The following is a 14,065-nucleotide window of genomic DNA, read 5'->3' as shown; positions in this document are numbered from 1 at the left end:
AAGGATGAAGGAACGGCGATATAGTTCCAAGCAGAATGGTGTGTGAGGGGAGGTTGTAGGTGGTGGTGTTCCCATGCGATTGCTGCCCTTGTTCTTCTAGGTGGTAAAGGTCATGGGTTCGGACACTGCATGTAAAAGGAACCTTGGCAAGTGGCTGCAGTGCATCCTGTAAATGGGGTAAACGCTGCTCACACTGTGCATCAGTGGTGGAGGGAGTGAATGTTTAAGATGGTGGATGGGTTGCAAATCATACTGCTTTGTCTTGGATAGTGTCAAGCTTCTTGAGTGTTGTTGGAGCTGCACTCATGCAGGCAAGTGGAGAGTATTCCATCTCACCCAGGACTTGAGTCTTGTGGATGGTGGAAAGGCTTTGGGGAGTCAGGAGGTGATTACGCATTGCAGAATTCCCAGCCTCTGACCTTTTCTTGAAGCCACAGTACTTATGTGGCTGGTTCAGTGAAGTGTCTGGTCAACGGTGTCCTCTGATTGATGGTGGGGGATTCAGCGATGGTAATGCCACTCAACATCAAGGGGAGGTGGTTAGATTTAGGCAGCAATGGCTGCAAGCACGTACACCAAATTCAAATGCACTCTGTGTCACTGATTACAATGGTGTTCTCATAGAAAGAATTAACTACACTATTGCAAAATCATGTCCTCCGTTCTGGCTGAATCTAACACAAAAAGAATTTGGATTCATGTCGAGTCTTTCATGACCTCAGGACAACCCAAAGCACTTTATAGCCAATGAAGTACTTGAAGTGTAGCAACTGTTGTAATGCAGGAAACATTGCAGCTAAATTACGCACAGCAAGCTCCCACAAAAGGCAATGTGATAATGACCAAATAATCTGTTTTTGTGATGTTGTTTGATGAATAAATATTGGCCAAGACACCAGGAAGAGCTCCCCTTAAGTAAAATCATGGGATCTTTTATCTTCTGGGGGAGACGGTGGCATAGTGGTAATGGCACTGAACTAGTAATCCAGAGGTCCAGGTTAATGTCCCTGGGGACACAGGTTCCAATCCCACCACGATAGCTGGTGGAACTTAAATTCCATTAGTTAATAAAAAAATCTGCAATTGAAAGCTAGTCTCAGTAATGGTGCCATGAAACGGTCACCGATTGTCGTAAAAACCCATCTGGTTCACTAATGTTCTTTAGGGAAGGAAATCTGCCACCCTTACCTGGTCTGGCGTACATGTGACTCCAGACCCATAGCAATGTGGGTCTTAACTGCCCTCTGAAATAGCCTAGCAAGCCCCTCAATTGTCAAGGGCAATTATGGATGGGCAACAAATGCTGGCCTTGCCAGTGATGCCCACATCCCATGAAAGAATTTAGAAAAATGTCCACCTGGGAGGACAGACAGGGCCTTGGTTTAATATCTCATCTGCAAGCCAATTGTTGGTTACAGGTTCGTCACTGATTGGCAGTAATTTAAAGAAATGAATTAAGAGCATCGCAAGGTCAAAGTATTACACAATTTGTTATTTCTTTATTTAGCATATTAGTAGAAAAACGCTAAATACAACACTGGATCATGTCACAAATACACCCCACTATACACACATGCTTTTATTGAACCATCATTTAATTAAAGCTCCTAAACCTGCAGCATGAGGAAACTGCACAATCACACACATCAACACCTTCTGATACTACAAAAAAACTCTCAATACTTGCAATGTTTATCTGTTACTTCAACAAAGTCTTCAATTAGCAACGCGGGTAGTAATCTGAATGACTAAAACAATAATTCAAAAGCTGATTTTCAAAATTAGCAGCCAAGGGGATTGTGAAAGTTGCCAGTAATTATTGATGAAATTTGACAGCAGAAGCATTGCCAAACACAACCAAAATCTCACCCTACAACAGCGCTACACTGCACAGTAGCAATGCATTGACTGTGGAAACCAACAATCACCAACACAGTAGTAAGCATTACTGCTCAAAATACAGACATTAGGTGAAACAGTTTTTATAGCTACTATATAGTAATCCTTTCAGCCTATATGAAAATAGTAATTATACAGGATAAGTGTTTTGTAAACCTAAACATTTTAGTTAATCAGATCTTATCAGCCTTGGCAAGCTTTAAAAAAAATTAACATACATAGCATTGTGTGTTTATATTAAAGACAAATGTCACACTTTCATATTGATGCGATACAATAACAACTTGTGCTTACATTGAACCTTTAATGTAGTAAAACTTTGTCCCAAGGCACTTCACAGGAATGTAATCAGACAAAAAATTGACACCAAGCCAAAGGAGACAATGGGCTCAATCTTCTGTGCCCGCCGCCGATGCCGGGCGAAGAGAATGACGGTGCCGCCCGAATCTTCCGTGCGGAGGCTCAGTTAAATAGCCGGGGTGGGCCGCATCCACCACCCCCACCCCGATCGCATGGAGAGGGCTGGCTGTGCGCAAGTGCTGACGCCACGTTTAAAGGGCTTTGAGCCCTACCAGTAAATTTAAATATTTAAAGTTAAAGTAAATAAAAATAAAGTCATTTCTTCTGCCCCTCTCCCACCCCCCAATAACAATTAATTATTTGCCCTACTCCCCCATCAAAACACTTACCTTGTCCATCTGATCTTCCCTCGCCAAAACTGTATAAACTTTAACCTCAAACCCTTCCCACCATTCCCTACACCAGTGGTGTTACTCTGACCCCGATTCCCCCCCCGCCACCGTCTGATAAACTTACCTCCTCCTCCTCACCCACCCCCGCACCCCCCCCCGCCAACCAGTGTGGCACCTCGTTTCCCCGGGCAGGGATCCAAAGACACAGGAGTGCTGGCCACCGGGCCAAAGGTTGCAGTGGGACATCAGGCGGTGGCATAAGTATCATTAATTCATTAATTTTAATTTAGTTAAATATTCAAATGGGGTCCCATCACCAAGCGACGGGGGAGGGGGGGGGCGCCATGAGGCCTCGCCGCCACTGGTAATATCAGGCCTGTCCCTCCCAGTGTCAGGGTGGGTGGCAGCCCTCTCCTGGAGGCATCTTCAGGCCACCCACCCCCCCACCCCCGGCCATAGACCCTGACGCATGGGGGAGAACAAAATCCAGCCCAATTGGTCAAAGAGGTAGGTTTTAAGGAGCATCTTAAAGTAGGAGAAATGGATATTTGGTGGGGGGGTGGGGGGGGGGGGAGGGGTGATTTCCAGAGCTTAGGGCCTAGGGTTTAAGATGCTGCCACTAATGATGGGGCAGTGCACGTTGAAGATGCACAATAAGCCAGAGTTAGAAGAAGCACGAAATTCTCAGGGGGTTGTAGGACTGGAGAAGATTAAAGTGATAGGGAGGAACGAGGGATTTGGACACAAAGATGATGAGACAATTTTAAAAGTGCTGTATGCTTGTACGTTGCTACCTGAAACTGATTGGTTTATTTTAAATTATCTAATCAAGTTTCAAACATCTTCAGATGAGACCTGAGACCTGTGGATTCCAGACTTGAAACTAAACTTTGGAGCTTCATGAATAGTTTATCCTACTCAGTATTGGATACAGATAACTGCTGGATTGAGAGATGAGGTAGGGGGAAAAATCAATTAAAAACACTCAATTTGATTTTTACCTGGTTTATGCAAGACTAACCCCAAACTCCCATGAAAAGTCTGGTAGATAAGTGAGAGTGCACATAATCAGACTTTTACTGTAGTATTTTTGTGAGCTTGTTCATTCCTTTCAATTTGAGTTTTCATTCCAATTCTTTGATATCAATTAAAAGAAAATCTATAGAAAATACTCTCCACGGAACAGAGTGGTGCAGTGGCCTAGACACTGGTTTTCACCTCTGGGACCAGCATTCAAATCCAGTCCAGCCCAGCCCCTTGGGGCGGAAGTCTCTTCTGTCTGTTGCTATGTGAAAATGGGTTGGGCAGTCACCATGCAGCTCCTGGTGGACAGGGAGTTACAGCATTAGAACTGTCAAGAGCACAAATTGGGAATCTCATTCAAAGATTACAACTTGTAGGAACAGGAATAGGCCATTCAGTCCCTTGAACCTGTTCCACCATTTTATTAGATCATGATTAATCTTTACCTCAACTCTATTTACCCGCCTTCTGAGATTGGGGCAGTGTGGAGTGGTCTTTACTCTACATCTGGCTGTAGTGACCTGAGGGTGCTTGATGCCGAAATGGTTGGCATTCCAAGAATAAATATGTCTTACTTTTCTTTTGTTTAAAAAAAAAAGTACACTGCCTACAAAGTACTCCATCTCTCACAATTTTTCTCTTAAAAATGTTCCGTACTGTTTTAACACCTATGGCTGGAAGACCTATTCTTTACATTGTTGACCCAATCGGCACCAGTTTGGAATTAATGTGCAATTCCAGCTGTGGTGGTATATTTACTGCTGGCGACATGATGACAAAGCACCTTTGTGTGTAGGAGCAACTATTGTGTGTGAAGTGATGTCAGCACCTTGCACATAGGCAAACGTCCCAGTGCAGTGTCAGCTGTAGCTCAGTGGGTAGCAGTCTGACCTCGGAGTCAGAAGGTTGTACTAATGAAGCACTGTACCATCAGAGGTGCAGTTTTCGGTTGGGACGTTAAACTGAAGCCCCGCTGCCCTCGCAGGTGAGCATAAAAAGATCCCATGGCACTATTTCAAAAAAGAGCAGAGGCGTTCTCCCTGCCCGATATTTATCACTCAACTAACATCACTAAAACAAATGATCTGGTCATTATCACATTCCTGTTTGTGAGTCTTTGCTGTGCGCAAATAGACTGCTGCGTTTTCTTACATTACCTCATCTAAGAGATGCCGCCAGATGCCGCACTACCTCAGTATTTCATTGAAGAGCCAGCCTGGTTCGTATGCTCAAGTCTCTGAAGTAAGGATTGAATCCATGACCTCTGATTCAAAGATGAGAGATCAACAACTGAACATTCAAGGTCAATGCCTACATATAAATGCTGGAGAGTAATCCAGTTAGGTCATTCTCCCAAGACCCAGGCTGCAGTAGAAAAGCAATGATAGAGAGAGGGGTGACAAAACAAACGATTTACACAGGTCAATGTATAGCTTAGTAATATTCAAAAACACACAACTGCAATAATAACTGTAAGGAGACTGGGATGAAAGTTAAGGAAGAAGTTTTGAAATTGGTACTTCTGCCCCAATCCTATACTCCAACAATACAAGAGTTACACTGAAACTGTTCTTTTCTGACTGCACAGGATGTGAGCCCTTGTTGTTGGTGTATCACGCCCCAGAATGCCAGATCACCTGGTGTTTCCAGTCTTGCAAGGACCATATAATTCAGCAAAACATCATGCAAAAACCAGAGTCGGCAATGAACAGGTCCAGTAGCAGACGTTCAGTTCTAGCTCTCTACCTGTTCAGACATTCCCCCCCACTCAGCCGATTCCATGCCTTGGAAGCTGAATAATTGGTGCTTCATCTAAAGAACAAATGAGTCACATTTTAATTTCTATTACAACAGTCATAAAAACACAGACCATTGTAATATTTCAATTGTTATTGAGAAACCTAGCTAAAGAACAAAGGTCCAAAGTGCAGAACACCACCAAGTTTAAAAGAGTAGGACAGGAGATAAATCAAGTACTAGTGAATAGATGACACCAAGCTTGTTTTTTAAAAAAATCCTGTAGGCAGTAAAAGGAAGGGAAAATTTAGGGGCGGTACAATGAGGCTTGATTCCAACATTGTGAAGATGCAGGAAAGAGGAAGAACACGTAAGATGGCATATTTGGGGACTTAGAAGGGACAAGAGAACAAAATTCAAAGTAGCAATAATCACAGCTGCATCAATCCTTTGGAAAAAGACAAGACTGTTCTAGTAACATATAATTTGCAAGAACAAATTCAAAAGATCACTTCCTTATGGGTGGGAAGGCCATTCAGCTAATCTTAGATCAATTATCTATGGAGAATAAACCTACACTCTTCCCCTTCCTCTCCACACCCACAGTATCCAACAGTTTCTTAAATAACTAGTGTTTTTGCCTTCCTACCTCAAAGTTCAATCTACGTATTCATCATTCTTTGTGTGAAGAATTTCTTGTCATAGGAACACAAGAACAAAAGTGGGCCATTCAATTAAATCATGGCTGATCTGTACTTCAACTCCATTTTCCCACTTTTGTTCCATATCCCTTGAAACTCTTACCTAACAAAAATGTCAATCCCAGTCTTGAAAATGTAAATTTTCCCAGCGTCCAGAGCCTTTTGGGGAGCAAGTTACAGATTTTCACTCCCCTTTGTGTGAAACCGTTTCATTCCGAAATGACCTAGTTCTAATTTTGAGGGTATGCCCCCTTGTTCTGGATTCCCCACCAGAAAAAAATCATACCTTGCTTCAATCACTCCTCAACCGTCTAAACTCAAAGAAATATGTATAATCTGTCCTCGTCATTTAACCCTTTAAGACCTGGTAGCGTTCTGGTGAATCTGTGCTTTGTAACTTCCTCCTGCCACCCAGACAACTTGATGTTCCTGCTAACTTAGTGTCATCTTCAAACCTGGAATACAACCCTCTACTCCTTCGTCCAAGTCATTAATATATATATGGTGAAGAGTTAAGGTCCCAGTACAGATCCCTGGGGAACATCACTTGTAAAACACCAATCAGAAAACAAAGTCTTTATCCTTACTCCGGTACCTACCTCCCAACCAATTACCAATCCATGTCACAAGATTACCTCAAATTCCATCTGCTCTCATTTTTGCTAATAATCTCTTATTTAGAACGTTATCCAGTGCCTTCTGGAAGTCCATATAGGCAATATCCTTGGCCACTCCCCTTGTGATTACAAAATATACAACTAGATTAGTCAGACATGACCTACCCTACACAAATCCATGTTGACTCTCTTTGACCACCTGATACTTAGCCAAGTGCTCAGTCATTCTATCTCTGATGATAGAGTCCAGTAACTGTCCTATAATCAGTATAAAACTAACAGGCCTGTAGTTACACCGTTTCTTTTCCTTGCCTTTTTAAATAATAGTGGCATTTACAATTTTCCAAACCCAAGGCACAATTCTGACTCCAGAACAATTTGGATCTGCAATTTCCTCACCTATTGTCTTCAGTACATTGGATGAAAACCGTTAGGACCTGGAGATTTGTCTGTCTTTAAGTCCTGTTATTTTTTTTGCTTTACTATTTTAATAAAATATACATAAAATCCACCAATTTTGTTCCCTTAACTTATTTTTAAGTTGTATGGCTGGTATTTTGTCCTCTTCCTCCAGTGTGAAAGCATTAGCCTTTGAACCTGTGCTCCCTTGTCCTGTTGTTACATTTAAAGACTTAAACTTTAATGTAATGTTTACTATCTTATGCACTCTATTAGGTTCTGTCTTATTTACCTCACTTCAAGGCTGAAAAGCCCTAGTTCCTCCAGTCTTTCCTCACAACTCAGTCCTCTGATGCTGGGGGTGTCAAGCCTCCTCACTGCAACGCCTCCAAGACTTGAATGCCTCCTTTGTGTATCGGTGACCAAACTGAACACAGCAGTCACAAAGTGTGGTCTTATCTTTTTCCTTGTACTCCACTGATTTGGTTCTATAGTTCAGAATTCTATCTGCTTGATTGCCTGCTGGGTACCCTGCACACAGTGAGTAACGTATTTTAAAAAAAACACTAATTTTAGTGATTCTCCATCAATTAAGTAAAAGTTACTTAAAGTGAAATCTACACTTAGCATAAATGCTACAGTAACTTAACCTGGCAACACAGAATGTGCCTTTTAGTTTCAGAAGATTCAATAAGCAACCATGATTCCAGTTGTGACTAACTGAATTAATATACAAATCTATAACAAAGAAAAGATTTTTGCAAAACCATTATCAGGTTGTTATTTTAAAAAGAGAAAATTATTCACGTCTTTATCAGTATGATATTTTGCTAACATGAACAAAAACTGAAGGGCTTGAAGGATCCTATACTCACAACCATAAAAATCCTACCAGTCTAGGTGACAGCTATCTCAACACCCATTACAGCATATTAAAGGTAGCATCAATATTCCCAATTTCTGGGGCAATGACAAGCAAAAGCAGGCTGTTTATAGACAGGAAGAAACTTCAGAGGGGGTGGTAGGTGAGGGCATTCACCTAACTAACTCCTGTGAGTGAGAATGGAATTGGTGAAGTTGAACAAACAGGCAATCCATATGCCCACTTAGAAAGGTCTCACTTTCTGAATCAGCTGGGTAGCATCTTGAGCATGATAACTGGACCTGAAGCACTCAAACTAAGGAGTAGACATAAAACCATTTAAGTTTCCCATACCTGATCACGACCAAGTCGCACTTTTCAGGAAACTGTACACCTGTAGACAACACAGGACAATATCTGTCGAACACTCACCATCTTGAATGACTTACATTTATATAACGCCTTTCACAACCTCGAGGCGTCCCAAAGCATTTTACAGCCAATGAAATACTTTTGAAGTGTAGTCACTGTTGTAATGTAGGAAACACACCAGCCAATTTGTGCATAACAAGCTCCCACAAAACAGCAATATGATAATGACCAGATAATCTGTTTTAGTGATGTTGGGTAAGGGATAAGTATTGATCAGGACACTGAAATAGTGCCATGTGATATCTTATATTCACTGGAGAGGGCGGGGGGGGGGGGGGGGGGTCTCAGTTTAACAACTACAGGCTACATAAAGAATGACGACGAGATAGGCAACAGAGAGCAGCAATTGTCACTGCATGGGTGGCTAGAAAATACTTGCATTTATATGGAACATAGGAACATAGAAGCAGGAGTAGGCCATTCAGCCTATTGAGCCTGCTCTGCCATTCAATACGATCATGGCTGATCATCCACTTCAATGCCTTTTTCCCCACTCTATCCCCATATCCCTTTATGTCATTGGTATTTAGAAATCTGTCAATCTCTACTTTAAACATACTCAATGACTGAGCTTCCACAGCCCTACCACAGCTTGGTACCCTATTAAATGTTTTAGAAACATCCCAAAGTGCTTCATATACAATTAATTACTTTGGCATGTAGCCACTGGTGTGACTGTTACAACAAGGTGAGAAAGAGGTCTAGGGTTCCCATTCAGCCTTCACCATGTCTTACCAAAATAGGGTTTAATTTTAAACACACCATGTTTTTAGCTCCCCCTTGGTGAATCCTTGTTCACCGCTTTCCAATTATAAGGCAAAGAAACCAGCACAACAGGCTTTCTTAACTTTAAAGAAGAAAAGCTGAAATTTATTAAACTTGAACTTAAACTCTAATTCGGTTGACGCCTACAGATACACGATGCACCCAAGCTGGCATGCATACGTGATAGACGTGCAAATAGAGCAGAGGAAAAATAAAGTGGAAAAGTTTGAGGCAATATCTGAAGAGTTTTTGTTATGGTTCTTTGAGCTCACTGTAGAGTCCTAGATTATAGGTAGATCTTGCTTTTCGTTGGGGCCCAGTATTCTTCTTAAACCTTGTTTGCTGTAGGAGACTCTTCTCTCTTGGGGTTCATGTGCCTTCAGTGGATTCAGAGGCTTGTGAGAAAGAGATGGGAGCAGACAGGAGAGATATTCTCAGTTCAGGAGCAAACAGACTTTCTCAGTTCAAACTGTTTGTACAATTCAGAAAAACCCAGGTTGTCAAGCAGGTTAGTCATGTGACTAACTGGTCTGACCACGTCTTGGATTGTATCACCTTAGCAGTCTCTGGAATGCTCCTTTTACGCACAATACCTGGTGATCAAGGTCCATTATGGGTTGAACGCGTCAGGGAATGGTCCTTTGTCCTTCCAATCACTGTCTGTTAATATGCAAATGTCTTTTCCAGCCATGGCTGATCTGTTTAACAAGTCCTTTCTTCACTCCAGTAACAGTTTCAAATCAATGTTCATGACAAAATTAATGTGCTTCATTCTTAGCTAGTGGGGGCCTAGCATGACATGACATTGGCAAATACATCAAACATTTTGTATGCAACAATATCCAAAAAATAAAATTAAGGTAAATGTGATGTTAACTGATTTTTGATGTGTTTGTTGAGGAAGGAAGACTGATCAGGAGACAAGGCAAACTCTCAAGGGATCTTTACCATCCACTTGAACATTTTCAACATTGCAGTTTCACATCTCATCCAAATTGCCCGATGAGTTAAAGCATACAGGCCAAAGTATGCCAGGTTAAAGGTTCACCAGATTGGGATGAGAGGGTTATCATCTGAGAAGAGGTTGTGTAGAATGGATCTATATTCTCTGCAGTGCGGAAGAATGAGAAGTTATCTAATTGAAAGGTAGAAAATTCTTAGAGGGCTTGAGAGGGTAATGCTGAGAGGCTACTTCCCCTGGCTGGACAGACTAGAACTAGGATTCATACTCTCACTATATGGGGATCAGCCATTTAGAACTGAATGAGGAGAGATTTCTTTATTCAGAGAATTATCTACCCCATAGGATTGTGGATGTTCAGTCATTGAGTGCATTTAAGAATGAGATCGATAAATTTTCTAATACTCAGGGAATCAAGGGATATCGGATATGGTTTCTCAAAGGCAATTAGGGATGGGCAATAAATGCTGACCTTGCCAGTGATGCTCACATCCCAAAAACAAATAATAAAAATGATAGGGCAGAAAAGTGGCATTTAGATAGAAGATCACCCATGATCTTACTGAATGGCAGAGAAGGCTTCAAGGGCTATATTTTTTTTTAGAGTAGAGATACAGCACTGAAACAGGCCGTTCGGCCCACCGAGTCTGTGCCGAACATCAACCACCCATTTATACTAATCCTACACTAATCCCATATTCCTACCAAACATCCCCACCTGTCCCTATATTTCCCTACCACCTACCTATACTAGTGACAATTTATAATGGCCAATTGGCCTATCAACCTGCAAGTCTTTTGGCTTGTGGGAGGAAACCGGAGCACCCGGAGAAAACCCACGCAGACACAGGGAGAACTTGCAAACTCCACACAGGCAGTACCCGGAATCGAACCCGGGTCCCTGGAGCTGTGAGGCTGCGGTGCTAACCACTGCGCCACTGTGCAGGCTATATGGCCTGCTCCTGCTCCTATATCTTTCATTCTTATGTTATGTTACCTGATCTCAGAGTAGGGATGACCCAGGGATGGGGGAAATTACTCCTGGTCGCGAAACAGCAATTCCTGAGGGCTAGTGCACCTACAGGGTTATTAGATGAGGAGAACAGGATCAGGCTCAGTTGTGTTGCCGTCACCTTGAGCACCCTGGCAGCAGTCACTGGCTATGTTCACACAAGAACAGGAATGGTAACTTGTGTGAAGTGCCAGAAGAATGCAGGAGCCCAAGGAACTGCACACCAGTAAGAATTTCTGCCTTCAGGAAAATATGGGGTGGGGGTTAGAAAAAGGGAAGACAATTGGAGTGGAAAAAAATCTGCTTGTCGTATTTTCAGCAAGTTGAAATAGACAGGAGTGAAACAGGAACAGAATACATGAAGGAACATAAAAGGAAGGAAGTGAAAGGGGAAACTTCATAAGGTGTCACCAAACTTTGTTGTTTAGCTCATGAATATAATGTTGACTTATGGTTTGACTAGACAATTTGTGTAGATGTTAAATGATTTTAGTCTAGTGTGAAATTAAGAAAGGTCACTATCGGCCCATTTCCAATACATTCCAATATGACATAAACCAAATTACTAACTGTCCTGCTCATTCTTTGCTGACGATAAAATTTAACCAGCATTTCGATGGTCTTCAGGGCAGTGTGATGCAGGCTTGTAGATTCCTGCTTATCCTGGCTGCAAAGCTACACAAAACTTCACAGTGCAACTCGGCTCAGGCTGACCCACATCACCGTACACAGATAGTAGTCTTGCAGTGGTGTAGTATGATGGCACCTCTAATGAATTGACAAATGGTAATCTCTACACTAAGTACTTAATCGTGGTGAATACAAATAAAATGTTTGTATTACTCAGAGTTAGTTCAGTAGATGGGGGTAAATTCTAGCTCAGAGCAAGGTATTTTCTATATTCCACAAGTAAAGGCTGCCTCTGGGAAACCTGTCACATCTGAAGTATAAGGAGTCACAAATCTGGCTAGCTGCCTTGGACATGAACGGGATTCATGTTCCCAGATGCCGATCAAGTTTAAAGAAGTTCAGAATCTATTAATGGATCTGCCTGAGACCAATTTTAGGTGACACATATATAACAATAGTCCTGTTGTGAAACAGATTCGATCAACACCAACACTCAGAAGTTGTAGTGTAAATTCAGAGTCATACCTGATTTTGAAGTGAGGCGGAGCTTTTCCCTTTTCCTGCTAGAGCATGAATGAAGCCTTATTAAAAAAAAAACTCAACTCTCCAGTTTTGAGCAACATGGTGAATTGAACAGGCTGAATGGCTTTTATGCCATCCCGTTCACCCATCACCTCGTGTTAGCGGATCTGCATTGGTTCCCGGTTAACCAATGCCTCAATTTTAAAAGTCTAGTCCTTGTTTTCAAATCCTTCCATGGCCTCGCCCCTCCATATCTCTGTAATTTCCTCTAGCCTTACAACCCTCCGACATATCTGTACTGCTCTAATTTTGGCCTGTTGAGCACCCAATTTTAATTGTTCCACCACTGGCAGCCGAGCCTTCCGCTGCCTATGCCCTAAGCTCTGGAATTCCCTCCCTAAACCTCTCCGCCTCACTACCTCTCTCTCCTTCTTTAAGATGCTCCTTGAAACCGACCTCTTTTCCCAAGCTTTTGGTCTTTTGCCCTAATATCTCCTTATGCGGCTTAGTGTCCATTTTGCTTTAGAATGTTCCTGTGAATCTCCTTGGGACGTTTTACTACATTAAAAGTGCTATAGGAACACAGTTGTTGTATTCATTCCCATATCGTAAATATAATCAACAATCAAATCCATTTGGCAGGCGAATGGCTGCTGCACAAACAGCACTTACATCACTTTTTTTGAAGCTGCTTGTGGAGACACGTGGACATGATTCCTGACACCGTATACATCCATATATATTCAGACTTAAAAATATACAAATTTATCAAAAGCACTGAGATTCACTGGATGCAACAGAGGAAACAGTCACTGTGAAAAAGATGACAACAAGTCGGTATTTTGGAGACAGGCAAAATAGATTGAGAAAAGGAAGGTTAAATCAAGTCAATTGCCAATTTATACTGGCAACAAAATTAGCACTTATTCTTGAAGCAAGTCTAATTTACATCAGTTCTGATCTGAAACTCTGGAATCATTCTGTTTATACTGCTGAAGCAAAGGGCAGACATTGTCACTATGAAGACAACTTCTCCTCTCCATTAGTCGAGCAAATTTCCCCCAATCTAAAATTGCAGAAACAGCTTTGCACAGTTAAAATACATACCCCTGAATTCAAATTTAGAAAGTAAGTAATCCCATTCAGATGTGTATAGCTTTGCTGTAAAACATGGTTTACACAGAATTTACAACTCAAATACAGGCTGCTCAGCCCAACTGGTCTATGCTGGTGTTTATGCTCCAGATCAGCCTCCTCCCTACTTCATCTAACACTATCTACATATCCTTCTATTCCTTTCTCCCTCTTGTGTTTATCTATTTTCCTTTTAAATGCCTCTATGTGATCTGCCTCAACTATTGTTTGTGGTAGCGAGTTCAACATTTTAGCCGCTCTCTGGGTAAAAACGTTTCTCCTGAATTCCCAATTGGATTTATTGGTGACTATCTAGTGACGAGGGAAAGGCATGGGAGTAGGACTAGGTGAGTTGCTTTTGCAGACAGCTGGCACAGACCCAACAGGCTGAATGGCCTCCTTCTGTGCTATAACCATTTTATGATTCTATGGTCTTATATTTATGATCTCTGGTTTTGATCTCCCCACAAGCAGAATAGAAACATCTTCTCTATGTCTACTTTATCAGCAACAAGCAGTCATATACTGCCTTTAATATAGTAAAATGTCCCAAGGTGCTTCACAGGAGCATTATCAAAGAAAGTTTGACACTGAGCCACATGAGACAATATTAGGACAGAAGCTTGGTCAAGGAGGTAGATTTTAAAAAGCATCTTAAAGGAAAAGAGAGAGGTAGAGT

The 14,065-nt window shown here is 41.8% G+C and overlaps 1 protein-coding gene across 6 annotated transcripts in view; it reads right to left on the bottom strand.

Annotated features, from left to right (window-relative positions):
• LOC137348202 (phosphatidylinositol 5-phosphate 4-kinase type-2 beta) overlaps nucleotides 1-14,065 on the bottom strand; it is a 125,529-nt gene that overhangs the window by 105,608 nt on the left and 5,856 nt on the right. The window contains exon 1 of one of the 6 annotated variants that reach the window (XM_068013551.1): nucleotides 7,361-7,586. The exons of the other annotated variants lie outside the window; for them this stretch is intronic. The gene's annotated coding sequence lies outside the window, so the exon portion shown is untranslated. Of the gene's footprint in view, nucleotides 1-7,360; nucleotides 7,587-14,065 lie in introns of those variants that run through there. 6 annotated transcript variants of the gene reach the window in all.

The sequence above is a fragment of the Heterodontus francisci genome, chromosome 33 (genome assembly GCF_036365525.1).
Source record: "Heterodontus francisci isolate sHetFra1 chromosome 33, sHetFra1.hap1, whole genome shotgun sequence".
NCBI classification, from domain to species: domain Eukaryota; kingdom Metazoa; phylum Chordata; class Chondrichthyes; order Heterodontiformes; family Heterodontidae; genus Heterodontus; species Heterodontus francisci.
Note: the sequence above shows the minus strand (reverse complement) of the source record. Positions and strands in the feature narration are given on the sequence as shown.